Genomic DNA, 7,157 nt, shown 5'->3' with positions numbered 1-7,157 from the left:
CCCAAGAGTATTGTGAGTGCATTGTCAGCCTCGCACGTTACCCTACCCGTGGTCAGCGCTCTCAGCTGCATCGCCGTCCGCGCTGGCCGCGCCTGCATTGGGTGCCAGCGCCGGCCGCCTTTCCCTTACGGGCAAAAAGTCGCCCCCGCTCTCAGACGGCTGTGGTAGCTTTGTCCCCTCTTTGTGCCCGGGGTCCACGTCGGTAGAAATCCTCCGTTGGTCACTAGATTAATCTGCATTGCCTCAGCTGGACAATGGGTAGCTGAGTTTTTACACCTTGGTACGGTCACATCCCCTTCGCAACCCCTTAGCTGGCGGCCGCGGTAGGACGGACTCTGGCCAGTTTCCTTGTGAGTGTCGTCGGAGCCACTGCAGGTTGGGGGCAGCGGCTGCAGCTCACGAAGCCAGGCTGACAAGATGTAGGTCTAGCAGTAATTCAGGTAAGGTTTTACTGTAACAATACTCACTAACCCTAAAAAAAATCTATAAATACACACACACACACACACACACACACACACACACGCAAAAAAAAAGTCGTTCCTAACGTTCCTTCGAATTCGCTAATAGCAGACAAGTGCCAGGATGTACAAAAACTGTTACTAATTTATTTTCACGAGGAGCTGTAAATTCATAAAGGATCCTATAGCGCTTTGTGGATGGGAGGTAATCACACTAGATGTATAGCAGAGAGCGATGCCTGGGGGCCAACCTGGCGTTACACTGCCGGATATGTTAACGCCTCAAAATAAAGGATTCGGCTCACAACTGCCAGATGTAACAGAATACTTGCAGACCTCTAATAAATCATCACCATTCCAATCAACTGCAGTCTCGATAACACCCACAAACAAAAAAAAAAAAAAAACCATCCTCTCCATAATCACGGCTCCAGTTACAAGTCTCGGTTCGTTGCAAATTGCGCAAGCTGCTGGCCAGGTCGGCCCGCTGACTTTATAATGAGTACAAAGTCGTGATTGCAGCACCAAGGTGAATCTGAATCAATAACAATCACCGACAAATTCGTTGCGAGTTAATAGGCGCATGCATCACCAATGACAAACGACTGGGGCATTCTTTTAGGATCTATTCCATTACTGGCCTTCGGTAATCTGATATTTCACGTAATTGGAATCGAGCTAACATGAGCGTTCGCCATCTATCATGTGCGCGAGATAATGGCCGTTCTTCACAAAAGAGACAAAAGGTTGGGGGAAACTTTTACCGATGAGTCCTGGGGCATGTGTTGGTGGTGAGAAGAGCAAGGTAGTGAGCACCACCATCACTCCAGCCGTCTCTTGCCTACCCTAACTGTTTTCCATGCACCTTGGTGGATGTAGATTTGCGGTAGACGTGCGCGCCATTGCAAGTACTTGTGTGCACGGTTACGAGTTTCAACTATACTTAAAAATTCATATTAGTTGTCACATATGTGTGTGTGTGTGTGTGTGTGTGTGTGTGTGTGTGTGTGTGTGTGTGTGTGTGTGTGTGTGTGTGTCAGTGTCATTACGCGCGCGCGCGCGCAATGAAAAAATACATAAGGAAAAAGTCGATTTACATATGCAAGAAAAAATAATAGTTGATTTCCATAGATTTAGTATGAGAATTAAGAGAAAACTGATTAATAATGCAATGATATAAAGGAACGTGGATGCCCTAGTACTTAATGAAACAAAATCAGAAGAGGCGAGAGAGATTAGATGTAAATTAGGTAAAGTAAATATGTAATGTATAAAAGAAAAAGAGCTAAAACCAAGGAGTAGAGTTAATGCTGAAAGTAAGAAAAAGGAGAAAATAATGAAAAGGGGAAGTGAATAAATTCAAAAATTGTGTGAGAATAGAAGTGGGATTTGAGAAGTGGGTAATAGGCAGAGTTTGTGCGAGTTTTGCGTTGTGAAGAATTATTTTCTTAGTAATGCTAAAGTGAGAAGTGAGGTAATAAAGCTTTCGAGTCACAGGAAATAAATGCTACTTGGGAGCCTCTAACTGAATTAAAGAAAAAGAATGGTTAGTATGAGCCTCTGCTGGAAGAAACGGTATCTAAAATAAGAGACAAGGTAATGAACATATAGAGCTGGTGCGTAGAATTAAAAACAGGAAGTGTGAATGCAGCAGAGGTCTGTGATTACATGAAGGTGTGGTGTGCAGGAGCGAAGAAAGATGATGGATGGAAGGATGAGGTGAAAGGAGGTGCCAAAGGAGGAAAAGTTAACGTACGGTAGGTTTTTATGAAATATAAACCGAGGGAGAAAAGTGAACTTGGTGGCCGAGGCTTGGGAGACGACCTGCTGGATAAAGACGAAGATATATTGGAAAAACAATGATAAAATTTGATACGATATTGAGTGTAGATAACGAAGGAGGCAGAAATTTCGTGAAGGGAGCACGGATAAATGATATATATTACAGGAGCTGGGTGGAAGTGACCAAGTAAGAAGGTCGAAGGTGAGAAAAGCAGGGAGAATGGATGAGATTACTAGAGAAATACTGAAAGCAAGTGAGAATGAAGTATTAGAATGACAGGCGCTTTTATCCAGTGTATATATGTTTGAAAGGGGTGAGAGTTATACGAGAACAAGCTTGCTGAGTAACCCAGATAAGATTGTGGCTGCATTGTTACAGAACACGATGGTGAAGGCAGCCTTCATGAAGAAGCATATACAGTCACTGAGCGGAAAATAAATAAAAGAAAAACAAATTTGTGTTGTATTTTGTATATAACAGAAAAATGATTTGGTTGTGCTACTACATATAGAATAGATGGTATAATACTAAAACCTGTATCAAGGTATTGAAAAGACTGAGACTCAGGTTAGGGCACGAGGTGAAATGAGGCACACTTTTCGGTAGAGATTTGACAGGAATATGTCATGAGATCGTAGTTGTTGAAGGTCTTTATCAGTGGAGATGTATGTAAATACTAGTGTTGGGATCAGATGTAGGTCTTCAAAGATAAACAGTCTAACAAACTGAGAGCTGCTACGGCTGCTGTATGCTGATGACGCTGCTTACGTGAGTCTAGAAGAAATTTGTGTGTGTGCGTGTGCGTGCGTGTGTGTGTGTGTGTGTGTGTGTGTGTGTGTGTGTGTGTGTGTGTGTGTGTGTGTGTGTGTGTGTGTGTGTGTGTGTGTGTGTGTATGTGTGTGTATGTGTGCGCGCGCGCGCGCGCAAAGAAAGAATACGGGGGGTGAGAGTAAGTTGCATCACGGCAAATGGAAGAATTAAGGTCACACTGAAAGGAACTGGAATGATAGAAGTGAATTTCTTCAATACCTGAAAACAGGTATTTCTGTAGAGGTGAATTCCAGAAAATGTGAAGGAAATAAACAAGCAGAAATGTTAAGATGTAAATTACTTTGTCACTGGATACTAAGGTAGGGATTATATAGGAAAATAATGGTGAAGAAGCTTTAGTAGAAGCATAAAACACCGTCTTCAAATATTGCAAGAACAACAAGGATTCAGAAGACAGTTGTACTAACTCGTATGAGATGAAAGTGAGGTGCGAGTATGATGCTGACAATAAGGGATGAAGAAATTATAGGTGTCTTGAGGTGTGAAAAAATACACTTCAAAGAGCAGAAGAGTTACTAAACTTCCGTCTGTTTGGTCAAAACGTTAGTTTAATAGAACTCTGACAGCGATACATGTGAATCCATGTTGATGTCCAGGAGGTATAAATCAGATTCACTATGGGTTTTCAAAGTAGAACTCCCAAAACCTGTTCCAGGTATACCACAATGTCCAACCATTTTGTTTTATAAACATGTTATGGTTTAACTGACAATATGATACTTTTAAAATAAAACTGACAGATAAATGAACTCATAAACACAATAGCTAAAAATTCAATAAATTATAAATATGCTAACAACATTGCCTGCCAGATCCTGTAAATAGGAAGATATTTTAACTCTTTCACACTTCCTAAGACCGGCTTTTTCTTTCCAATACTGAGGTGACTAAAATAAGCGATTGCAGAGGAAGTGGAGAGGTAAATATGAGGTGGTCAGTCCTTCAGCCTTAAAGACGTAATTTTGAGGATGTCAGTAATTCAGCCTCGAAGAAGTAATTTTAAGGTGGTCAGTCCTTCAGCCTTGAAGAAGTAATTTTGAGGTGGTCAGCCCTTCAGCCTTGAAGAAGTAATTTTGAGGTGGTCAGCCCTTCAGCCTCGAAGAAGTAATTTTGAGGTGGTCAGTCCTTTAGCCTTGAAGAAGTAATTTTGAGGTGGTCAGTCCTTCAGCCTCAAAGAAGTAATTTTGAGGTGGTCAGTCCTTCAGCCTTGAAGAAGTAATTTTGAGGTGGTCAGTCCTTTAGCCTTGAAGAAGTAATTTTGAGGTGGTCAGTCCTTCAGCCTCAAAGAAGTAATTTTGAGGTGGTCAGTCCTTCAGCCTCGAAGAAGTAATTTTGAGGTGGTCAGTCCTTCAGCCTCAAAGAAGTAATTTTGAGGTGGTCAGTCCTTCAGCCTCAAAGAAGTAATTTTGAGGTGGTCAGTCCTTCAGCCTCAAAGAAGTAATTTTGAGGTGGTCAGTCCTTCAGCCTCAAAGAAGTAATTTTGAGGTGGTCAGTCCTTTAGCCTCGAAGAAGTAATTTTGAGGTGGTCAGTCCTTCAGCCTCGAAGAAGTAATTTTGAGGTGGTCAGTCCTTTAGCCTCGAAGAAGTAATTTTGAGGTGGTCAGTCCTTCAGCCTTGAAGAAGTAATTTTGAGGTGGTCAGTCCTTCAGCCTTGAAGAAGTAATTTTGAGGTGGTCAGTCCTTCAGCCTCGAAGAAGTAATTTTGAGGTGGTCAGTCCTTCAGCCTCGAAGAAGTAATTTTGAGGTGGTCAGTCCTTTAGCCTCGAAGAAGTAATTTTGAGGTGGTCAGCCCTTCAGCCTCAAAGAAGTAATTTTGAGGTGGTCAGTCCTTCAGCCTTGAAGGAGTAATTTTGAGGTGGTCAGTCCTTCAGCCTTGAAGGAGTAATTTTGAGGTGGTCAGTCCTTCAGCCTTGAAGAAGTAATTTTGAGGTGGTCAGTCCTTCAGCCTTGAAGGAGTAATTTTGAGGTGGTCAGTCCTTCAGCCTTGAAGGAGTAATTTTGAGGTGGTCAGTCCTTCAGCCTTGAAGAAGTAATTTTGAGGTGGTCAGTCCTTCAGCCTTGAAGGAGTAATTTTGAGGTGGTCAGTCCTTCAGCCTCGAAGAAGTAATTTTGAGGTGGTCAGCCCTTCAGCCTCAAAGAAGTAATTTTGAGGTGGTCAGTCCTTCAGCCTTGAAGGAGTAATTTTGAGGTGGTCAGTCCTTCAGCCTTGAAGGAGTAATTTTGAGGTGGTCAGTCCTTCAGCCTCGAAGAAGTGATTTACATATCGGATATTTTTCTATCTTTCTCTACACTGAAACTGTTGGAATTCATGACCGGTGGACAGTTTTCCGTTTTCCAGCGCCCTGTGGATTTTGTTTTATATATTAAGTGTATTTTTTTTTTCAAAATCTTTGGAGGTAAGTTTTATATTGATTTTGGTGGATATATAATGTGGTCACACACACACACACACACACACACACACACACACACACACACACACACACACACACACACACACACACACTATAAGAAAATGTTGAATGAAATATACGCCATTCATAATTAACAATAAATGAAGAACAATGAAATATAAAAAATATCATTTGGTCAGAAAAAAAATATGTTTGAGTCATAGAGGAAAAGTTAAACAAAAATAAGACAAAAAAATTATGTTTGAGATTATTCTTGATGAAAACTGACATATTACATAAAATAAGAGGTAAATCAAATTCGGGAAGAGTATCTCTAATTCCTAGGATCAAAAACTCTATCAGCATTTAATTCCTTTCCCCCATTGGTTACAGAAGAGATCCTCATTACCTCTCAGTTAGTGCTAGTGAGCAAGGAGGTGAATACAAAGAGGTAATATATACATCCTGCTCTTTCAATACGGAGGATCGAGCCTCCACCACTACACGAGTCTGAATAATCCACTGAAGTATCTCATATAATATAATGCTCACTCGTTGTTAAAGCAGGCACTCGTTTCAGAATATAAATGGCTGTAAAACTTTTGATCCAACTCTGAACTGTACAATGAAAACTTTTAGCCCGGGGACGGTGTGAATGTTGACAATTGTGGCATTAGAACGTGGCCACCGCCGCTGAGTGAATGTTTGCCATGTATATATTTAGTTATTTTCTGCTCGAAGGCTGGCAGATTTATTTCCGACTTTGTTTATCTTAAGAGAGACTGGTGGGATGGGACTGGTGGCTTTATGACTGACACGTTTCGCTCAACAGTTTTTTTTTTCTATCTGCATTGGATTGATAAGGACCTTGGTGTCGCTACTATTACTAGCTCTGCAAGTACTGCTATTTGCTTCAGTTACTGCTACTACTAGTGTTGCTACTACCACTACTAGTGTATTTTTGCCTATCACTGGGTTTGTAGTAGGGACTCCAGACCCATATATGGGTTGACTTGTAGACATCTTAAACTAGGGGGTGAAATAACGTATTGCCCACAAATAGGAAGATAAGGACGCAAGACTCACATACCCGTAATGACACGATTGCAAACAAACCATACTACTGGCGGGGATAGAACCCGCGATCAGAGAGAGTGGAGTTTTATGAGTCTCTGATCGCGGGTTCTATCTTCGCCCGTGGTATGGTTTATAAAAAGACAAGGTGCACAACCAACCTTCGTCGTAACTACGCTTCGTTCTTTGTACAACTTCATCAAGTGTTTACTGGATAAAGATGTACACACAGAGAAGCGATGGCCCAGTGAATGCTTGTATACTCTGAAATGTCATTTCCTTCATCTCTTACAAGACCAGTGAGCATCTCTGTCATTGGTCGTAGCCTCGTCAGTCATGAGTAACAGTAAGAAGATTAATATTTTTCCACTGTTCAAAAATATTCTGCTCTCACAGAATCCAATAAGTTTCTTTCATAACGACAATAGCGTACCAGAGTGACCTATGCTTTCTGAGGTTACACAACGAGCGTGAAGCAGACTGCTGTCTAACAGGCTTTAAGGTACTTTTTAAACCGCAGAGAAAAAAAACAGTGTATAAATACACTGAGAGGACAACGTGGACAAGATTTCTATATATTTTTACATCAAATTCCGTAAGTACAGCACATGGTAA

General features: G+C 41.4%; 1 long non-coding RNA gene across 1 annotated transcript in view; it reads left to right on the top strand.

Annotated features, from left to right (window-relative positions):
* Positions 1-354: 354 nt before the first annotated feature.
* LOC128694488 (uncharacterized) overlaps positions 355-7,157 on the top strand; it is a 138,839-nt gene continuing 132,036 nt past the window's right edge. The window contains exon 1 of the long non-coding RNA XR_008407856.2: positions 355-440. This is a non-coding gene — a long non-coding RNA (uncharacterized lncRNA). The remainder of the gene's footprint in view (positions 441-7,157) is intronic.

The sequence above is a fragment of the Cherax quadricarinatus genome, chromosome 60 (assembly GCF_038502225.1).
Source record: "Cherax quadricarinatus isolate ZL_2023a chromosome 60, ASM3850222v1, whole genome shotgun sequence".
Lineage (NCBI taxonomy): Eukaryota > Metazoa > Arthropoda > Malacostraca > Decapoda > Parastacidae > Cherax > Cherax quadricarinatus.
This window is presented reverse-complemented; position numbering and strand designations above follow the sequence as displayed.